Genomic DNA, 23,887 nt, shown 5'->3' with positions numbered 1-23,887 from the left:
CTGTGCGTAGCTCCATAAATATTAAAGTCACGAACGCTGTACTTTGACTTAATGTGCTAGGAGCGTGGCTTTCGCGTCGTTACGGAGCGGCTCTCGGGGTTAAAGTGGTATATGATCACGCTCGTGGATCACGGGAGGTTGCGCATGAGTGAGTTAGACAATTACAGATGTTGTAATTATAAGAATAGCAATTAATTACTACTGTCGCTTCGCTTATCGGGTGCGAGAACGGAACACTGTCTTCTACGTTTGATTCCGTAAAACAATACTGTCACGTTTTCGGACATTACTTCTCAACATCACACCTACGCTAACGGAAAAAATATCGCAATACCAGGAACTAGTGTGACATAAACGGAAGTGAGTTTCTACATCTGGAAGATGGCGTTTAGTCAAATTTCGCACCAGTCGCATAAGAGTTGCGCTAGTAGCGCCATTATGAGGACGCGAATCAGGTTTGCTTTAAATACAAGCTGTAACGCTTGTGAGAGTTAGTTGCCTTTGAGATTGGACGTGGTGAGCTGATGTTAGTCAAGAATGCCTTTAAAGAGACAAAGACGCCATTATCAGCACCTCACTGAGTTTGACCGAGGTTGTGTAATACGGCTACGCGAAGCTGGATGGTTCAAATGGCTCTGAGCACTATGGGACTTAACTTCTGAGCTCATCAGTCCCCTAGAACATAGAACTACTTAAACCTAACTAACCTAAGGGCATCACACCCATCCATCCCCGAGGCAGGATTCGAACCTGCGACCGTAGCGATCACGCGGTACCGGACTGAAGCGCCTAGAACCGCTCGGCCACAGCGGCCGGCAGAAGCTGGATGTTCCTTCTGTGATATTACAGAAAGACTTGGCAGGAATGTAGCCACTGTACATTATTGCTGACAGCGGTGGTAACGAGAATTTACGGTCGCAAGAGGACCGAGGTCCGGACGGCCGCATGGCACTTCCGAGAGGGAAGACCTTCGTCTTCGGCGTAGGCTCTGGCGCATCGTACTGCACCTGCAGCAGCAATTTAATCAGCAGTTAGCACCACAGTGACACAACGAACTGTTACAAATCGGTTATTTCAAGGATAGCTCCGAACCAGACGCCGTGTAGCGTGAATTCTACTGACCCCTAAACGCCGCCGTTTGCGGCTTCAGTGCTGTCAAGCGAGAACTCATTGGAGAACAGGGTGGAGGTCTTTTGTGTTTTCTGATGAAAGGTGGTTCGCTGGGCGTTGTGGCCGAGCGGTTCTAGGCGCTTCAGTCCGGAACCGCGCTGCTGCTACTGTTGCAGGTTCGAATCCTGCATCGGGCATGGATGTGTGTGATGTCCTTAGGTTAGTTAGGTTTAAGTAGTTCTAAGTTCTAGGGCACTGATGACCTCAGATGTTAAGTCCCATAGTGCTCAGAGCCATTTTTTGAAAGCTGGTTGTGGTTAGGTTAGTGTTGTTTAACGTCCCGTCGACAACGAGGTCATTAGAGACGGAGCACAAGCTCGGGTTAGGGAAGGATGGGGAAGGAACTCGGCCGTGCCCTTTCAAAGGAACCATCCCGGCATTTGCTTGAAACTATTCAGGGAAATCACGGAAAACCTAAATGAGGATGGCTGGAGACGGGATTGAAATGTCGTCCTCCCGAATGCGAGTCCAGTGTGCTCAATGAGGCTGTGTGTTGGTTAGGAGGAGGCCAGTGGAGAAGCTGTAATCTGTATGTGTGCAAGACACAGTGGACCTACACCTTGAGTTATTGTCTGACTTGGTGGTGGTTGTTGGGATGTGTAAGGGGGACTAAACAGCTAAGGTCATCAGTCCCCCATTGTCTGAGTTTCGATTTCGTATGACAGCAGGAGCACTCTCGCGGTTATTCTACGTAATTGACTTCAAAATTATTGGTCAGTCTTGTGATTCGACCTGTTGCGCTGCAGTTCATGAACAGTATTCCACGGGGCGTTTTCCAACAGGATAACGCTCCCCCACATACCGCAATTGTAAACGCAACATATTCTGCACAGCGTTGGCATGTTGCCTTGGGCCGCTCGATCGCCAGATCTGTCTCCAGTCGAACACATATGGGACATCATTGGACGACTAATCCAGTATCATCCACAAACAGCACTAATCGTCCCTGTATTTAACGAACAAGTGCAACAGGCATGGAACTGCATCCCAAAATCTGACATACTGCACCTTTACAACACAATGCATGTACTTTTGCATGGTTGTATTCAACATTTGGCAGCTACACCGGTTATTAATATACCAGAATTTCACTTTTGCAATAGCTTATCTCGTGATTAGATTACTCTGTGATCAAGGAATATTCAGAACTAAACATATTACCAACACAAATGTGTTACCGAAATCTGATTATTCTTCATCAATTACTTTTTAATGTTGCGATTTTTTTCCATTAATGTATTTGATTCCCACAACGGCCCCTAAAATATGTGATGGGATTTAGTAACTTGCTGTAAACTACAATGTTTCTTTACAGCATTCCTTCCGATCCATTTGTAGTGAAGAATAAAGTAGACCAATGGCAGAAGAACTAAAGGCACCGGCACAAGTGTTTGCGTTTCAGCGTAAACATAACAGTACGCAACCGTAAAAAACCACTGTCGGTGCCGACCTCAATTTCACGCACAGGTGTTGTTTGTAAACAACGGAGGGCGCGCGTGTCAGCGAATAACCAGAGTGCTGGCTGGATGGCTGGCTGGCCGGCGCTGGCGCCGGCGCCGTGTGCTGACGCGATGTAACGCGAGCCGCCGCCTTCTGCCGTGTGACGTCAGCCGCTGGCGACTGCTGCCCTGCTTGCGCTGCCTCAAGAACTTCGGAGCCACACATTGCGTCACCTAACTACTGCAGCACAGCAGACACTAGTGGCGCCACTGCGGTCGTCGACTTTCTGCCGCGCCACTAAAAGTTAAATTTGGTTTGTACATTTCGAAACGCGACTAATCTTTCAACACCACTGAGTAGCAACATTCGACTGCTCCCTGGTGGTTGCATTTGGAAACACCAGCATTCTGCCGCAGTTTTTGAAGAATAAATTCTGCTGAAGTCCGTTCGCGTTCAGTGTGCTTTCGTTTCCTTATTGAAGATAAATGTCCATAATTTAGTCGACAAGTCAGTTCAAAAACTTTCGAGGTTAAATTATTAAAATATAGAGAAAAATTAAGATGGTGGTTTTAATGCTGTAGGTGTTCTACATAGTTTCTCTCCAGTTGACAACAACGCACAGAACGTTCATACAACCATGTGAAACTGTCAGAGAAGTCCTTTTTCGAGATGTTGTTCAATTCGCCCTGCGTATTGGCTTGAATGCCTGTTATGTCGTCAAAGCGTTGACCCTACACGTCAATTTCTGTACCTTGCGGTTTTGTGGCAGATTCCTATTAATAACACCAAATCTAGTCAGCCGTGATGATTTTTTCCAGAAACGAGCTGTCCGCATTTCGCATTTCAGTCATGTGGCAGCAGGCGTTCGCGCGGCATTGTTTCTATTCGGCAGTCAAGGCGCGCGGGACAAAAAATGCACAAATCTTCTCTTCTTCAAAACACTGTGGGGAATGTCTTGACCACTTAATTTGGAGACGTTGCTCCATTGCGATTTGTGGCACAACGCTGACTCACACGCACTACTTAACACTGCCTGCTCACAGCTGATGGGTCGAATGAACATCTGTTTGTTGCTTGCAGTTGTTAAAGCTGCCGCCGTGGTTACTACCCTGATGTTGATTATACGTCAAGAATTTGGACGGACGGCGTAATTTCACGGTTCCAAGAACTGTCTACATCTACCTGATTACTCTTCAGTTCAAAATTAAGTGCCTGGCAGAGGGTTCACCGAAACACCTTCAAGCTATTTCTCTACCTTTCCACTCTGGAAAAGCGCGGGAAAAACGAACACTTAAATCTTTCAGTGATAACTCTGATTTGTCTTATTTTGTTATGATGGTCTTTTCTCTCTTTATAGATGGGCACAACAAAATATTTTCTCATTCGGAGAAGAAAGTCGGCGACTGAAATTTAATAAGAAGATCCTGCCGCAAGGAAAAACGACTTTGCTTAAATGACTGCCACCCTAACTCTTGCATCATATCCGTGGCACTCTCTCCCTTATTTCGCCGTGGTACAGAATGAGCTGCCCTTCTTTGAACTTTTTAGATGTCCTCCGTCAGATAGCTGAAGCAGATATGGCACCACAAGGCAGCACTCCAGAAGACGACGGACGAACTTAATGTAGGCAATGTCTCTTTAGGAGACCTGTTGCATTTTATGAGCGTTCTGCCAATAAATCGCAATTTTTGGTTCTCTTTCCCCCAGAACATTACCTGTGCGATAGTTCGAATTTAAGCTATTCGTAATTGTAATATCTAAATATTTAGTTGAATTCATAGCTTTTAGATTTGTGTTTTATCGTATAACTGAAATTTAGCGGATTCCATTTAGTACTCATGTGGATGACTTCACACTTTTCATTATTTACAATCAATTGCCACCTTATGCAACATACGGTTGCGTTGTCTAAATCATTTTCAATTGGTTTTGATCATCTGATGACTTTACAAGTCGGTAACTGGCAGTGTCATCTGCAAACAATCTAAGAGAGCTGTCTCCTAAATCATTTATGTGGATCAGGAACAGCGAGGCCACTAACACTTCCTAACTTAAGGACTATAAGAAGAAATACCTTACGTATGGAACAAAACAAGCGTATCGTATAAAGATTTTGGTTTGAGAGACCAAGCACTTCCATAAACAGTAGACTGTATGCGGGAAGTAGACCCCGAGTGCGATATAAATGTCGTGAAAGCAAAAAATTAGAAATGTTCGTCATCACTTCATCTGTAGATACAATGAAGTTCTAAAATCTAGGAAGAGTGGTGCGTTGCAGATGAAATTTACAAGTTAACTGTTAGTTTACCACAGCAGACAGATTCCTGAAACATATAGTGAAAAGACTTGCAATTTCATTCGAGTTGCATCCTTCATAGTAGTATATGATTTTTGACTGGCACCCAGCAAGTGCTTGAAACTTGTTTCAGCCACTCAGAAATGATTTACTTGTAAATTTTCGTCTTCGGTTGTTATTTCCTTTATGTGTATAGTGCTCCATTTTTTCTGCGTGAAATGTATTTTCATATCCCACATCTGGGTTTTATTTTCTTCTACTTGCCTCAGTTCTAATGCTTGGCTACTGCCACAACCTTTGCTATAGCGTTAAAAGCCACGCGTAAAGTTTAAACTGGACCCATTTGGAAAACTGTGCCACTACGTAGGCTTTGTTGCGTCCTGTGTGTACGGTAGGTCATGGTGCCACTGTGATATGCCAAGAACTGTGGCGTCACTTCAGTTGCTTGTGTGAACCCCATTTTAATGACTGCATCACAAGATGGAGTGAATTATTGTTCCCTAAAAAGTGTCATGAGACCCCTACTAAGAGACTGATTGAAACTTCCTGGAAGATTAATACTGTGTGCCGAACCGAGACTCGAACTCGAGAACTTGGCCTTTCGCGGGCAAGTGGTAGAGCACTTGACCGTGACAGGCAAAGGTCCTGAGTTCGACTCTCTGTGCGGCACAAAGTTTTAATCTGCGAGGAAGTTTCATATCAGCAAACACTCCTCTGCAGAGTGAAAATCTCATTCAAGAGACTGATACGAAATGGTGTGTGTTTCAGATTATGTTCGTAACAGAGACTCTTATGTTTAACGTAAAGTGATCGTATTCATAGGGTAGGAATATTTGAGTTAGTAATATGTGACCTTCAGTCACAAAGTTTTTCTCTCCTGCTTTAATCCAACGCGTTTCGGCGTTACAATTCCATTAAGGGCTGAAAGACGGCTTATAGCGTTACCTGCATCAGTTACTGCCTTAGCATTAAATTAACGCTATAGCTGCATTACTTAAATTGTAAATGCAACTGTAGAAGTTTTCATTGATACGGAATACGAACATTTTATGAAAAAATGAAACTCATGATTAGCAATATTTATTTCGTCTATCTCGTCAGAGTTGTTTTGGGGGGGAAACAAACAACTATTTCGTAGTAACGATTAGTGGAAAATAAAACTGTGATTGGAAACAGTAGCCGGCCGGAGTGGCCGTGCGGTTATAGGCGCTACAGTCTGGAACCGCGAGACCGCTACGGTAGCAGGTTCGAATCCTGCCTCGGGCATGGATCTGTGTGATGTCCTTAGGTTAGTTAGGTTTAATTTGTTCTGAGTCTAGGCGACTGATGACCTCATAAGTACTTCATTCTCCATCCATTCGAACAGCAATCTTTAAAGCACCGTAAGTGCCTTGATCGAGTGCTGCTTGGACAGTATAATATAAATTTTTTGCATCGCCGTGTTACGACTGTTAGAGGCCTGCCTGAAGTTGTGGTTTTCAGTGCAAAGACTGGCTTGATGTAGTTCTAATCCAACGTGTTAATGTCTCTCCATCTGTGCAAGACTACTGGACCCTACATCGATTTGAATCTACTTTCTACAGCCAAATCTAGGTGTCCCTCTACAGTTTTTACCCTCACTTCCCTACACTTTCTTAACTTTCTTTCTTTTTCCTTGATGTCCCAGGGAGCGTCATATCAACCTATCTCCTCTTTTCAGTCAATCTGTGCAATAAATTTAAATTCTTCCCGTTTGGATTCAGTATGTCAACATTATTTATTCGATCTACCCATCACGTCTCCAGCACTCTTCTGCAGTGTCATATTTCAGAACGCTCCTATTTTCTTCTTGTCTGAACATTTTAGTGCCCACTTTCCGCTTCCGCACAAAACCTCATCCGAGACAAGTAGCTTCAGAAATTCTGTGGTTCAAATGGCTCTGAGCACTATGGGACTCAACTGCTGAGGTCATCAGTCCCCTAGAACTTAGAACTACTTAAAACTAACTAACCTAAGGACATCACACACATCCATGCCCGAGGCAGGATTAGAACCTGCGACCGTAGCGGTCGCGCGGTTCCAGACTGAAGCGCCTAGAACTGCTCGGTCACACAGGCCGGCAGAAATTCTTTCTAAGACTTAAATAATAAATCAAAGCTATTATATGAGGAATAGGGAAATTCAATCAAGATGAAAGGCTGTTATTTATATTTATGTTTTCCAGAAATGCTTTTCTTACAACGACAAATGAGCATTTTATATCTCTACTTCAGCCAACGTCGATTATTTTGCTACCCAAATCACAAAACTAATTTTCGTGTTTCGTTTTCTAATCTGAATTGCACGACGTCGCGTGATTTAATTCGACATGCTGAGTTGATGAAGCTTAGTACTATGTTCATACGTCTACAGAGAAGAATACGAAACAATAATGAACAGTGACGCCTTCGGCGCAGAGCACCTCAACTAGTTCCAAAACTCACACACTTTGCTTACTCGAGCTAAACATTCTTCCTCTGTACCACATTCCTTCCAGTCCACCAGCCTAGGAGCAAGTCCGCTATGCGATACTAGCTCAGTGCTGTCCGTCCAGAATAATGGCTAAACCGTAAAAGGGTGGAGAGATGGACGCCTTTCGCTTTCAGAATCCGTGGAAGGGAAACCAGTTTAGCGCTTCGTTGCCGCTGGGGAACAAAGAGGACACACTTTCGCTCGTTAGCCGCGCGGGTGAACGCCCAACAGGATCATCCTCAAACGTGGCTGGGTTTTCACTGATCAGCAGATCCATCCCGAAATCCCGTGAATGGGAGGCAGGAGGGTCTGAGCGGCTTGCAGAAGCCGGCGACGACCGCTACCAGGCAAGGCGAAGGCGAATTGCGTCGGCCGTAGCGTCATGGCGGCTGCTGCTGCCAGCGAAATCTGTCGCCGCGCTTCGCCAGCCAAGCGTCTCGCCCCGGCAGCCGCAGAGCTGCGCTGGTCGGAGAGCACGGAGACGCTAACGAGCCGTTATCAACTGTGGCAACCTACCTGAAATATCTCCTTATGTCCTAATTCTTCCCACAATCGGGTTCTAACAAACTCTGCACTCGCGATAGCGATAAAGCCGTGATTAATGAGACACGTTTGAAGTATAGGCGAAAAGTATATAAAAACTTCAGGATCGCATTTAATCACATTTACCGATGACAATGTCTTTTTTTTTTGGGGGGGGGGGGGGTAATGTGTTACGCATATGAAACTTTCTAGCAGATTAAAATTGTGTGACGGACCGAGGCTCGAACTCGGGACCATTCCCTTTCGCGGACAAGTGCTCTACCGACTTTTTTTTTTTTGCATTTTGTTCGTTGTTGATCGTTGTGTTTGGTCGTTGCGGACGTCACATGACATCCGGTCATGTTCGTTTGTTGATGCTTCCATTCAGTTTTTTACTACAGAGGCCAACCAGCTCTCTGACCGAACACGCTGAGCTACCGTGCCGGCACCGACTGAGCTACCAAAGCACGACTCACGCCCCGTCCTCACAGTTTTAATTCCGCCAGTACCTCGTCTCCTACTTTCCAAACTTCACAGAAGCTCTCCTGCGAACCTTGCAGAACTAGAACTCCTGGAATAAAGGATATTGCGGAGACACGGCTTAGCCACAGCCTGTGGGGATGTTTCCAGAATGATATTTTCGCTCTGCAGCGGAGTGTGCGCTGATATGAAACTTCCTGGCAGATTAAAACTGTGTCCCGAGTTCGAGTATCGGTCCGTCACACAGTTTTAATCTGCCAGGAAGTTTCATATCAGCGCACACTCCGCTGCAGAGTGAAAATCTCATTCTGGTGTTACGCATATCACAGCCTAACAACAACCCGACTCCACGTGCTTCATATCAGCAAGTTTTCTCATACTGTTGATTTAGATGTATTGCTTTTGAAAATGAACTAACTGAATTTCTCAAATAGTGCACTTATGCGGTTCGACACCTACCTTAAAAACGAACATCTACGATGTCATGTCGTAGGCATCGTGAGCTCTTTTGTTGCAGTAAATAGACACCGTTAGGATCACAAAAAATGCAACAAACTGTTGACAAACTGCACTTCACGCCGCCAGACCTGAAGATGATCTGCAGCGCAGATTGGATCTGGTAGTCGCTAATAAAAAAAGTTGCGATCCAGACGGTGTTTGCTTGTCGTCCGTGGGTCGGTAATGTGTGGTCTTGTGAGCTTCCTAGGGCTAGCCAGCACGGTAGCTCAGCGTGTTCGGTCACAGGGTTAGCTGCCCTCTGTAATAAAAAACTGAGTTAATGGATCATCAAAGAACTGAAACGGATGTCTTGCGAAGCCGGCCCCGAACACATGCAACGAACGAATAGAAACAAAATGAGATTAAAAAGAAGCGTGTTCGGTCAGAGAGTCAGCAGCCCTCTGTAATAAAAAAACTGAGTTAATCGATCAACAACGAACTTAAACGGATGTCTTACGACGTCCGCCCCGAGCAGATGCAACGAATGAAAGCGAACAAAACGAGGAAAAAAAGGGCTCAGTCAGTAGTTCAGTGTTTTTTTGTCTATCACAGACATTTCATACAAGCTACGTACTTGCAGCTATCACCTAAATACTGACGGAATTCAGTTGTACCTAAACTCCAGTCTTATAAACGTTATTTGTTATGTGAGGTATGAATGGCTATGTTTCTTCATTATCGCGATGGGCACAAAACCTGGATCTTAAACTTAACCCTAAAAAGTCAGAGTTAATATCAGCCTAAGAATTGACCAGCGAGCTCTTTCATGAAACACATCGGACAATTTCTTCTACAGGGTGCGGCACGTAAAACCGGCACGTCGTATACACCGATAACGTTCCAGTGCGTCAATAATAATTGAAAACGGGAAACGGGAAACGTCGAAACAGTCTCGCATGAAATAACTACACTCCTGGAAATGGAAAAAAGAACACATTGACACCGGTGTGTCAGACCCACCATACTTGCTCCGGACACTGCGGGAGGCAGCATTTGTGCACCGCCGCCGTCAGTGTCAGTCAGTTTGCCGTGGCATACGGAGCTCCATCGCAGTCTTTAACACTGGTAGCATGCCGCGACAGCGTGGACGTGAACCGTATGTGCAGTTGACGGACTTTGAGCGAGGGCGTATAGTGGGCATGCGGGAGGCCGGGTGGACGTACCGCCGAATTGCTCAACACGTGGGGCGTGAGGTCTCCACAGTACATCGATGTTGTCGCCAGTGGTCGGCGGAAGGTGCACGTGTCCGTCGACCTGGGACCGGACCGCAGCGACGCACGGATGCACGCCAAGACCGTAGGATCCTACGCAGTGCCGTAGGGGACCGCACCACCACTTCCCAGCAAATTAGGGACACTGTTGCTCCTGGGGTATCGGCGAGGACCATTCGCAACCATCTCCATGAAGCTGGGCTACGGTCCCGCACACCCTTAGGCCGTCTTCCGCTCACGCCCCAACATCGTGCAGCCCGACTCCAGTGGTGTCGCGACAGGCGTCAATGGAGGGACGAATGGAGACGTGTCGTCTTCAGCGATGAGAGTCGCTTCTGCCTTGGTGCCAATGATGGTCGTATGCGTGTTTGGCGCCGTGCAGGTGAGCGCCACAATCAGGACTGCATACGACCGAGGCACACAGGGCCAACACCCGGCATCATGGTGTGGGGAGCGATCTCCTACACTGGCCGTACACCTCTGGTGATCGTCGAGGGGACACTGAATAGTGCACGGTACATCCAAACCGTCATCGTACCCATCGTTCTACCATTCCTAGACCGGCAAGGGAACTTGCAGTTCCAACAGGACAATGCACGTCCGCATGTATCCCGTGCCACCCAACGTGCTCTAGAAGGTGTAAGTCAACTACCATGGCCAGCAAGATCTCCGGATCTGTCCCCCATTGAGCATGTTTGGGACTGGATGAAGCGTCGACTCACGCGGTCTGCACGTCCAGCACGAACGCTGGTCCAACTGTGGCGCCAGGTGGAAATGGCATGGCAAACCGTTCCACAGGACTACATCCAGCATCTCTACGATCGTCTCCATGGGAGAACAGCAGCTAGCATTGCTGCGAAAGGTGGGTATACACTGTACTAGTGCCGACATTGTGCATGCTCTGTTGCCTGTGGCTATGTGCCTGTGGTTCTGTCAGTGTGATCATGTGATGTATCTGACCCCAGGAATGTGTCAATAAAGTTTCCCCTTCCTGGGACAATGAATTCACGGTGTTCTTATTTCAATTTCCAGGAGTGTATTTCCTCTGATGCACGGACACTGCGCGGAACTTTGTTGTTGTGTAAGGCAGTTGTAGCCGTAGCCAGTGGAACTTGTCGAAACCAGTTGGAGGAGGGAAAAAAAAGCCTCGTTGTGTGAAGCCGGGTTGTGGAAATGCCGTACTCATTACAAGAGCGTGATGTCATTGTTGAAGCGTTCATTCGAACTGGATCTTTTGTGAAAACAAAGAATTTGTTTCAGGAGAAATCTTCATGACGTTCTGTGCCAGTAAAAAGCACTGTACAGGAATTGACTGAAAAATGACGGCGTACGTGATCGGGTCCCAGGAACAACCACCATCTGTCTGCACAATTAAATTACAGAGGCAGGTGCGGGAGATAATGTCAAGAAATCCTCTTAAGTCAACCAGATGAATGAGTCAACAGGTTCATGTGAGTGAGAGAAATTGCAGATCTGTTTTAAGGCGACCGAAGTTAAAATTGTACCGGACGGGTGTTGTGCAAGAACTGAAGGAGGAGGAGGAGGAGATTACTGTTTAACGTCCCGTCGACAACGAGGTCATTAGAGACGGAGCACAAGCTCGGATTAGGGAAGGATGGGGAAGGAAATCGGCCGTGCCCTTTCTAAGGAACCATCCCGGCATTTGCCTAAAGTGATCTAGGGAAATCACGGAAAACCTAAATCAGGATGGCCGGACGCGGGATTGAACCGTCCTCCTCCCGAATGCGAGTCCAGTGCGCTAACCACTGCGCCACCTCGCTCGGTGCAAGAACTGAAGGAGCCCAAACTGCGGGAGAGAATGCATTTCTGTTCGTAGCTGTTGACTAATCTTGCCAGTGTTGTCTTCGACCCACTAAGACTCATCATGAGTGATGAAGCGTGGTCCCTTCTGCCTGGGTGTATAAATTACCAAAACCACCTGTACTGGTTGACAGAAAATTCACACGCGATCCACCGGGTACCTCTGCATGACGACAAGATTGATGTTTGGTGTGCCACTTCCGCCAAACGCGTTAAGGGGTCCATATTCTTTGAGACGACAGTGAGCAGTGACGTGTATTTTGGAATCCTGGAGGAGTTTTATCCACACTTGACAGAGAGGAGCGTCAGTTATGTTACTTTCAGCTGGACTGTGCAACATGCCACACATCATCTGCATCATTGCCCCGTGCGCCTGAGATGTTTACACCAGAGAAAGGCTTGTGGCTTCCTCAGTCACCAAACTTTTCCACTTGTGAGTTTTACTTGTAGGGACTGTTAAAGGGAAGAGTAAGCGAAACAAATGCACACGCGAATGAAGAACCCAAGACCAGGATCCAGGATGTCATCAGTAGCATCACAGCACAAGAGCTGACAACGTTGTATATGACTCTCCTTAAGCGTGCTCATATGTGTGCTGAAGCGGGTAGATGACACTTTCAGCACCTACTGTAAAGGTGAGAAGTCATATTCAATGCTTTGGTTGGTTGGTTGGTTGATGTAGGGGAGGGGACCAAACAGCGAGGTCGTCGGTCACATATTCAATAAATTACATTACGTTACATTTTATGTTCATGCGTTGACTTTACGGGCCCCGTTTTACGTGCCGCACCCAGTAAAATTCTTGACTGTATCAAACTGCCCTACTGAAAAGACTAAAAGATCTTGTTATAATCTTGGATGAGCAGAGAAACTCCGGAAAATCTCTCTCTTTCCAACAGGCAATAAAGAAAATTAAAAAAATATTTCCACCCAATATAAAGCAAAAACTAGTGCAGGTTTCAGTCCTGTTGAATCTGCACTGCTGTAACGTAATTCAGCTCGGCACAAATGGTGAAAACTTCGGACGACTCGAGGTAGCCATTCATAGTTGTGTAAGACATTTACGTAACATTAGATTTTTGGATGACGTCAGTTCTTACTATGTTCATTTAACGTGGATGCCACCATACAGGCTACGTGATTTTGTCACGTCATTTCTTCACTGTCTTCTCTCGTATGTCTATGCCTGCCGTAATTCCGTAAATGCTGTAGAAGATCTGATATGCCAGCGTCATGGCTGCATCTAAGCACAAATTTAAATGTTTCTTTACATCCTTCTCCGTTTCAGCCATACGATTCTGTTTCAAACTGGTCAGTAACCTGCATCTTATCTAAAACCTCTATGCTTTCAAGAGGAGATTGAAGGTTTACTGCTTATCAGCGCATCCTCTCTCTCGGCATAGCTGTCTTAGTTCTGTTAACAGCGAATCAATATTTCTGACATATTATCAACATTATCCATGTTTTCCTCAGCGCTGCGTAGTTCTGTTTTCTTTCATGTGCTAACCTGACCATTATTTCTTGCTCTTTTATAGCTCAGCAGATAAGAGCTCCATATGTAATGTGGCGCGCCATTTCTGTCAGATGTCGATACTCACATAAAGAAGACTGTAACTAGGAAATTACTTAATTCGGTGTTAATTAAAGTGACATTTCTGAAATACTGAACGCCGTTCTTCACAAAGAAGAGAATTGGCATCTTTCTCCTCAGAAAACAGCTACCATCAGGTTTCTTAAAACAATACTATCTTTCCCTTTAGTTTTGAATTTACCCCTTACTCCATTTCAACCGATTATACTTCGATGCTACCAGGTCTTTTCCATACAGTAAAACATCTACCTGAAACAGTTCTTCTGCATTTCTCTTCAGTGCAGACCGTGGTTACCATCGCTCTTTTTCTTTTTGTGCCTTTCCTGGGTTTTGTGTTAACAATTTTTATCATCATTTTCTACAATTAGGAGGAAGGCGAGGGCATACTTCTCGCAGTAGGACTATGCCTCTGACGCGGCAACATTCAAAGCGTCCTTCAGGTCGAGAAGAGACATACGTTACCAAAGTTACGTTATTATTGTCGTTGCTACTTCTGATTTAGGATGTAACCATTAACATTATACTATTATATTAGACTTTTTATGTGCGTAAAACAACGGTATGTTGTAAGAAATAGGCAGCATGCTTTAACGTCTTAACTTTAATGAAATAAATAAAGATATACAAAATTTTAAAGCATTTTAATGTATCAACGCAACCTGATTCAAATGTTAAGTATCAGCTATTTTCTGTGTCAAGAAAGACATTACGCAGAATTTTGCGACAAAGTAGTCAGAGCAAAATATGCCAGTATATGCACATATACTGCGCACTGTGTTCATAATGTTCTCTGGACAGAACCCTACATTTCGGGCCATCAGTCTTCGCAAAGTTGTATTGCGGCTGCCATTTTGAGCGTGCGCTACGCAAAGGCTACTTTTATGTTTTGTATTATTTGCTCATGGGCTGTGTTCCAGGGGCGATATGTGAACACAATTTTCTTTCTCTCGTACGCACTTGATGTGCATGTCAGTCAGGTGGGGGATCCTGCCAAAGTGCTTGACGAGGGAGACGGGGGAAGTGATTATAGTATACTGAGCAAGCCTTAGTGACAAGCAGGCTTCAAATCCCCGGCCGATTATTCTTGTTTAGGTTTTATGTGGTTTCTGTAAAACGTTTGAGGTCAATGCCGATATGATTCGTTGAACAGGACACGCGCGATTTTCTACCTCGTACTTGTGCTAACCGAGATACGAGTAGGTGCCAACAACACGCTAAACCCCACCCCCATTGCGTCTCTGTAATTTCACCTGGCGAGGGGCGTATGACCGAGGAATGGTAGCAGGGCATTTGATACGAATCAGAATATCTAATACAGTCGTGGGTAAAACGCAACAGTAAGATGAGCCTGGACAGTTACTAGTCTTTTTTTGTTTTAACGCACAGAACAATACACAGTCGAAGTCACCACCTTTAACTTTGAAATTTATGGAAATAAAGACAAGTACATTTTATAAGGAAAGTAAGACAAGTAAATTTTATTATGAAAATTCACATCGCGTACTCCACAAACATTATCGTGCCAAGTGTTACAAAACTGTCAGTCGACGATAACCATCATAGGTGGAAAATTTCGGCAACGATAGCACAGAAAGACTAGGACCCATTTCAAGATGTCTCTCTCACGAATGGAGACAATTATTTAGAAAATCAAAGAAGAGAATGAATCTGGATAGATTGCTATTGCTGTAGGTCTTTAATTTTTTTGGTAAGTTGCAGCAGGAGTTACTTTCTTGAGTCACCTAATTTGTTGTCAAACTGATCCTTCCCACGACTTCACCTACGCACAAACCTAGAAGAATGCTTCTTTAGGAACGCTCAAGTTCATAGCAAGCACACTGAATATCACATCACTGTCAATCACTTTCAGCGTAGAATACCGGCTCATGAGTTTTATTATCTGAATCATATTAGCTCTACTAAATATGTCTTCTTGTCTCCACAGATTTCGCTGTATATTTTTGAATAATAAACAGAGACGTTGAATCCGATTGGAACGCTGTTGTTATTCGCCACGCAGTCGATAACCTTTCTTACAGGATAGTCTATGTACGAAATTCATAGCTCAAAGATGTGACATTTTTTCGGTTCCATCTTCCCGTTTATTATGTTGTTGTTGTGGTCTTCAGTCCTGAGACTGGTTTGATGCAGCTCTCCATGCTACTCTATCCTGTACAAGCTTCTTCATCTCCCAGTACCCACTGCAGCCTACATCCTTCTGAATCTGCTTAGTGTATTCATATCTTGGTCTCCCTCTACGATTTTTACGCTCCACGTTGCCCTCCAGTACTAAATTGGTGATCCCTTGATGCCTCAGAACATGTCCTACCAACCGATCCCTTCTTCTAGTCAAGTTTTGCCGCAAACTCCTCTTCTCCCCAGTTGTGTTCAATACCTGCTCATTAGTTATGTGATCTACCTATCTAATCTTCAGCACTTCTGTAACACTGCATTTCGAAAGCTTCTATTCTCTTCTTGTCCAAACTATTTATCATCCATGTTTCACTTCCATACATGGCTACGCTCCATACAAATACTTTCAGAAACGACTTTCTGACACTTAAATCTACACTCGATGTTAACAAATTTCTGTTCCTCAGAAACGCTTTCCTTGCCATTGCCAGTCTACATTTTATATCCTCTCTACTTCGATCATCATCAGTTATTTTGCTCCCCAAATAGCAAAACTCCTTTACTACTTTGTGTCTCATTTCCTTATCCAATTCCCTCAGCATCACCCGACTTAATTTGAGTACATTCCATTATCCTTGTTTCGCTTTTGTTGATGTTCATCTTATACCCTCCTTTCAAGGCACTGTCCATTCCGTTCAACTGCTTTTCCATCGTTTATTATGTGGGGTCGTTTATTATATGTGGCAAGAATTAAAAAGTGGATATCTGTTAACGCTGAACGAGGTGGACTGCCCAGCCTGTGTGCACCCTGGCTGGCGCCTCGGCAGTTCAGAAGGTCTTACGTCGGCCACTGGCGGAGCGCAAAGGTTGGCTGGCATTCGCAAATGCTGCCGGGTCACGCCTCCCTGGCGCGTCCTCTGCCTGCTGTCGCCAGTGATGACAGGGGAAAGGGCGCGGCCTGCACTTAAACGCTGTCGCCGTAGTTCGTCGACGTTCGCGAATGCCAGCAGTTTGGCGATTACCTTACTGTCTAAAGAGGGCTGGAGAAGGCGATCTTAAACGTTCTTGAAATAGTTGTGGTGTACACAGGTATTTCACAGACCGATTCATTGGGCTACGCAGGATTATGGACGTTCCATACAAAATCTGATACGACATTTGGTTCGATACCAATACCTAATATTGTATCGATACCCCTTATAATGTCGAAAATACTATCGTTACCACCAGTAACGTAAAACAAATAGACTTTTCCTGATCACACAATAAAGTACTTCGAAAACAAAGCGAAATAAGGAAAATCTGCTATGCTTTCACGAGCCTAATTGAGAACAATATCAAATACAAACATATAGAGTAAATAAAAAATATTCCAATTGCAAACAAAATTGAGTGAAACGCCACACTTAAACGCTTTGTTGGCGGAATACTGAGGCAGACTGAACAAATTACTGTAAGTCTTAACACCGGCACAGCTTACCACACTCTACTCTTATAGGACTGGACATAAATTTGATATTAGGCGTATGTGTCGTTATTAGACTTACAAGCTTTTCTTTGAGACAGAGCTCTCGTTTTGAAATAAGTCAATGTCGCAAAGTCTGAGATGCACCGGGAAGTCCACTGCAGCGCATCGACAAGTGTTATCAAGAGCAACAGCTCGGCCGACAAGCGCAATGCAGGCTGACGAAGGAGAAGGAGCTCGAGCTTAGTACCCCTTCTTGCTATTTCCGCACTCTCTTCAGCTACTGTTTTGTGAAAACAGTAGCGGTCTCATAAGATTCAGCTGCGATACTTCTGACGTTTTTTACGATAAGTATTCGCCATACACAATAGCGTACTTTGTTCCATTAGTGGGAAAGTCTTCGAATATCTCACGAACTTGTGAAGCTACGTCTGTGCTCATATTTTTGTTATAAAGTCGAAAATGGATTATAGTAACCAACAGATTTTGAACATCCGTCATTTCTTTAGGTTTCACGATCTTGAAAATACGGTGTGTGATGATTCCTGATTCTAAGTTCATTTTTACAGATTTCAGCAATAACTACCAGTGTGATCAGTAGTTTTCGTAACTTCTGTGTCTAATCTGCTAGGCTATTGAGCGATCTCAAGGAGTTTTTAGCAATTCGTACTACTGAAAAGCGCCTAGAACTAAAACATTACCCTCAGGTGTTCCATTCTGCTTTATTCAATATACCGCAAAAAAAACTGCATCTTCTTTCAGGGAAACGCCTGTGCAGCAAAAATACAAACAGACATTTCCTCCGACATGTAAATCTTATTTCTGACATCCCGAAACTGAGTCAGTAATCTATATTTTCAAAACCTGTCGTACTCCTCGCCAAATGCAGTAATTAAGAAGACTTAACTCAATGGCACTATATAAAGAACTAAGTCTAGTTTCTACATCTACATTTATACTCCGCAAGCCACCCAACAGTGTGTGGCGGAGGGAACTTTACGTGCCACTGTCATTACCTCCCTTTTCTGTTCCAGTCGCGTATCGTTCGCGGGAAGAACGACTGTCTGAAAGCCTCCGTGCGCGCTCGAATCTCTCTAATTCTACATTCGTGATCTTAGATATGGAAACCATATATTACTTAGTATTAATAGCAGAATCGCGTTCGATTCACTGTGAACCTTGGCCTCTTCGACGAATCTTCTCCAGTTATCGCGAACCAACACTCGAGTTTTCCATCCTCTACAGTCCTCTGGACTTTGTAAAATGATCTGTCTGCGCTCCAGCACATGACAGACAATTTAGTCCAGCGTAGTGAAGAGTTTGGCCTGTTTGTCAACATTTTCAAGACCGAAGTTGTAGAAGAGAAGAATCCAAGCAATAAAAGGAAATGAGATCCAACAAGTGTCCTCCTTAAAAAAAACTTAGATACTGTGAAGGAGGAGCAGTGAGACTACAAGAAAGATTAGATTTAGAATACTACACGCCACGAGAAAATTTATTGGCATGAAAAAACTGCACACAAGATCGGATCTTAGTCTACAACTAGGAACGCGAATGATTTGTTTGCTACGTTTTCTCCGTTTCCCTCTATGGATGCGAAAGGTGGATCCTTCACCAATATCTAGAGAAAAGAATTGACGCTTTTGAACTGTATCTGTATCGCCATTCTTACGCATATCTTGGGTGCTGAAAATTTCAAACGAAGAAGTCCTTCATTGGATGAAAAAGCAAAGAAGAACTAATGCTCACTGTAAAACAAAGGAAAACCCAATATCTAGGACTCATAGCAAGAGGCGAAAGGTACCAATATTGCAACTCATCTTTGAAGGAAAAATAGAAGGGAAAAAGTTTGTTGAAGGACGAATGAACTCGTAACTGAAGGAGATTTGGAAGTGGTACATCTGAACGTCAGAAGACGTTTTCCATGCTGCAACGTCAGGTCTAGAGCTGGCTGCGTGGACTGCCAACCTCCGTCAGGAGAAGGCTACTTAAGAAGAAGAAGAAGAATCCGTTTTCTGCAGGTCCTCTTAGACTCTGTCTATCTAGTTCTCTGTCGACGCCATCGTCTTTGACCCCCGGGTTTCCGTCTAATATCCTTTTGGCTACTTCTGTGTCATTCAACTGTTCTTATTGCTCTACCGAATGGAGATAATACAGACACCGTTCTTACAAAAGTCTTACTGCAGCAATAACGGTCGTAATACGCGAGTTTGAGCGGTAGGTCGATCGAACATTTCCATTTTAAGCGTATCCGAGGTAACAGTGATTCATTTTGCTGCATTAGGAGCGAAGATAGTCATGAATATGCAAATTTAATAAGTTACTGCTAGAGCCGTAATTAAGTTGGTGGAACGAATACCCCCTAAGACCCCGAAATATGACTCTGTATTACATTAGGACACACTCCCGTGGAGGGAGGTATTTTTGGTACACTCTAAGAGAGAGGTAACAAACTAGATTTAAACTCTGACTCTGAAAGTAATTCTAAGAAATCATCTGTGTTTAAAGTGCATAACTGTATAACTTAACTGTATCGGTATGTATGACTTCAAAGTAGCAGATTTGTGTGTTTTGTTGTAAGTAGTGCTGATATCACCTTCAACGTGGAAAAATATTTAGCGAAATGAGTGAGGAGTACATGCAGAAGCATTAACAAAATACTGCTGAGTACACGAGCCGTCGTGGCAGTAATAACGAATTACCGCTGTTTTAAACGATTATGAAAATAGATTAAACCGAATTCACAAACTCTGTTGTATTTTATATTTTCTGCACGGCTATGAAGCAAGGGAAGGTTTTACAACACGAACGCATTTAAATCTACATGGTAGAATTAAGGCAGACTAGATACGTAGGAAGCCGTAGCATTTTATTTTTGTTCCACCGTTACTGGAAATATTAATTACTATGTTGGAGCTTGAAACAGTATAGATATAGTCGGTTTTTTAAAGCTCTCAGATGAGCTACACTGACTTTCAGAATGCAGCGTGCGCCAGAAGACAGAGCATGGAAGTAACTGCCGGGCAAAGCGCCAGTGCTTTAGTGCAATCGTTGAGCTTTGTTATCTGCACTCAGAGACGGATGACGTCAGATGAACAAAGTTTGATTCACATGGCCGCTGTTTGCACTGAAGGAGGCCTGTGGTTGCATCCTCTCTGCGTCGCGGCCATTAACGACCAAGACAAGTTAGAATTGTCTCAGGACGGGAAAAGAAAGCGTCAGTAGCCTAGTCATGGCAAGTCCGCAGTATTCGTGAAAAGTGATGTGCGAGAAACCCGAATCACGACTGAAGAACACGAGAGAGACGTATTAGACACGTCTTATCACCTCGCACGCTGATGGCACACGTATTCTTCAGTCAACAGCAGATGCGTTCTCTGACGTCAGCACACAGTTGTCGGACACCGACCTACATGCAATACGTTTTGCTCCAGGTGAAATTAGTCGATCTCCTGATCTTAAGCAAAATGTACTAACAATGTCGAATCTAAGATTTTTATTAATCCAGTATCTGAAAAATTACTTTTCTCGAAAATGGACCGCTACCTCTTCTTCTTTGGCCTGGCCGCATCTTCAAGGATCGGTACGTTAATATGGATTTGGGAATGTTAGTGGCATAAGGTAGCCGGGTATCATTCCTGTCTCCAAATGAAGCGCAGTGTCATGCGGAACACTTACTGACGGCTACTTCTGCTCTCATCAGCAGGTCCATCCAGTTTTAGATCACCGTTACGCAAAAGTATCATCCGGCATTTACTATTACAATTATTCTTGTTGGTTCCTCCTTTTCTCCATATTGCCACCGTTTAAGTCATTAATAGTATTCTTTTGCTAATATGAGCACTAATAGGATTTTCATTGCATTTAATCTAATGACACCCTCTATCAATTACGCTAACAAATAACCAGTGTTATAGTTATCGTTCTTAGAGTTGTGAAGAATACGTGGCAGGATGTAACAGGGGTCCTCGTGGTACCAGTTTGCCTACGTAAAGTAAATATCCAAAAAGTAAATTAACGTAACACGCTTACAGATACCTTGCCCCTTTGTGCCACTACACAGGTCTTTTCCTATCATCTTAAAACAGTCGAATTCGTGTGTTTCTGGGCTTTGAGCACTCAGTTGTGTGTACAATATTTTTTGAGGTTACATTGTGAACTTATATTTATGCGTGCTACGATTTGTTGAGGAAGATCTACACTGAACTAGAACAATTTTTTCATTCGCGGGTGGCAGAAAGGAACACCCCTTCTTTAAATACCAAATTGCTCTTTACGTTCGTGGTTATTACAGTAGGTGTATACTGGAGGAAATATTACGTTTTAGTTATATCAGTATGCCGATCCCTCTAGGAAACAATACTGTCTGTAAAGTTCCTGCAGTCAAGTACTTGGGAGAATGGATATCAGCAGGCGAGAGCGAAACCTTGACCATAGACGCCAGGTGCATCAAGTTAGAGAGGGCCTATCATTCCTGTAAGAACGTCTATACCTCCAAGTACCTATCCAAGGACATAAAGCTGAAGCACTACATCTCGGTAGTAAAACCTTCTGCACTCTATGCCTCCGAGTACCTCTTGATGAATCGAAAGGTCCCTCTCAGGAAACTAGAAGATCCTGGGGAGAATATTATTACCCTTAAGAGAGGAAGACGGTACCTGCAGAATCAGACACAATAACGAGCTCTACGAACATCAGGAAGACATAGGCACATGTATGAGGAAAAGGCGACTGACCTTCTATGGACACATGAACACCCTGAATCACTCCAGACCCACCAACATATCCTCACAGTGACAAGTAGGGGAAAGGCGTCCAAAACCAAGTGGAAAACCTCTGTTAAACAGACTTAGACGAACGGCAGATCCCATTAAAGACAACCGAGAACCGAACTCAGTACTGACAGGTCACCCTGCAGGGAGTCTCCACACTGTCTCTCACAAACAAGAAGTGTACAGGCACCACCAGACCTAAGTGGACGGATGAGAGGAAGCAGGCTCACAGCCAGAAGCCGAAGGCATACTGAGCCATGAAAAAGCAGAAGACCCTAGCTGAGCGTTAAGACGAGCCCCGTCGTCCATAGCAGGCGGAAACGAATTGAAAAAAAGTATGACGGCTCTGAGAACTTTGAGGGTCCACACTACACGATGCGTCTTATAGCGTTTCTCATTCGATTTGTTTGAGCGTTAGTGAGAAATTTCAGTGAACGTCTGAAGTCGGTTAGGTACTTCACTAAAGGCCGCTGCACCCAGCGGCGTATAAGTCTGCACGACTTTAGTGTGGTGAACAACACAAACTAGACAACAGCTGACTGGAAGAATGCAGTGTGATCGACCAACTGTGATTTAGCCTCTTTCAAATGATAAGGTGTTTAACCCGAAGTATGCGGAGGTGGTTATGAGATGTTTTGGGGTGTCGTTCATTCAGGTTACTTCTAGGTGATCGAACGTAGTGCTTGCTGTACATCTTGTAATGATTTGTGAACAGTCCAGTCTTCCAATATGACAACAGCCGCCTGTGTTCACAGGGCTTCGTGTATACGTTTGTCTTTGACTTGCTCCCAGGCACCCTACCGCGACCCGCCTAATGCTATAGAAAATACGCAGGACTATCTGAAACGGCGGATGGAATGTAGCAATCAACATTTGTTATCTCTACAGGCTCTTATCATCAGTGGGAGTACGGCTTCATCTAGCTATGGCTTACCTGAAAAAACATCAGGGTTCGCCGAACTGAGCGCATAATTAAGGCCAGAGGCAGCGTCACATGTTACTAGCATGATCTCTGCTGTGAGTGACTAGCTTTTTTGTCGGTGTATTTATCGTGCCATAGCCGCACACGCGTGGTTAGGAGTGAGCAGAGACGTGAATTGGAACGAGTACTTGGGCGGACGAAAGCATGCGGTCCTTGTGGACTGGGAGCCACGCAGTCTCCACGTTACTGTGCCGCGTCTCATCCGCGACTACTTAATGCGCCTGCACGTGTGCTGCATGAACGATTAGCCACGGTTCATCGACCGCCGGCCGCCATGTCAGCCGCCGCAATCTCGCCGGTCGCGGCCGTCAGAGGTCAGGCGCTCTACGTGTTTGTACGGCGACAAGTGTGCTCCACGTCGGAACACGCCCGCAGTTGCACGGCTTACAGCTGTGGACTCATGTTTTCAGTTGCTGACAGAAGGCGCTGCCGTAATAGGAACTGACTTCACTCGGTGTGAGACCGAGTACTGGAGGCGCGAATCAACTTGGAAAAACAAACGAAACAAGATTTGCCATAGTACAACTTCGCAGTTGAACACGGTGTTCTTGACATATGCTATGGGATACAGTGTGACTAAACTACAGAACCAAAATTGCAATAATGACAGAAAGGAAATTAACATGTTGTGCAGGGCGAGCGAGGAGGACTCTGTCAGCGGCAATCAGGCAGGGCCGGCCAATGTGACCGAGCGGTTCTAGGCGCTACAGTCCGGAACCGCGCGGCTGCTATGGTCGCAGATTCAAATCCTGCCTCGGGCATGGATGTGTGTGATGTCCTCAGGTTCGTTAGGTCTAAGTAGTTCTAATTCTAGGGGACTGATGACCTCAGATGTTAAGTCCCATAGTGCTTAGAGCCAATTTGAATTAGGCAGGTGACGCCTGAGTCTTGCTCGTGCTGCGAATAAAAATTCGTAGCTTACATTGCACCTCCTGGCCTCTGTTCGTAGTCATGTAGACTGCCCAAGGGAAGGTCTCTGCATTGTCCTATCACGTAGTTTTTAAATTATGAACTAT

The 23,887-nt window shown here is 44.7% G+C and overlaps 1 protein-coding gene across 1 annotated transcript in view; it reads right to left on the bottom strand.

The window, feature by feature from the left end:
* The window catches only part of LOC126322244 (uncharacterized), a 700,988-nt gene that overhangs the window by 85,275 nt on the left and 591,826 nt on the right, over nt 1–23,887 (bottom strand). The gene's annotated exons all lie outside the window — the stretch shown is intronic.

This window comes from Schistocerca gregaria, chromosome 2 (assembly GCF_023897955.1).
Source record: "Schistocerca gregaria isolate iqSchGreg1 chromosome 2, iqSchGreg1.2, whole genome shotgun sequence".
NCBI lineage: Eukaryota > Metazoa > Arthropoda > Insecta > Orthoptera > Acrididae > Schistocerca > Schistocerca gregaria.
Note: the sequence above shows the minus strand (reverse complement) of the source record. Positions and strands in the feature narration are given on the sequence as shown.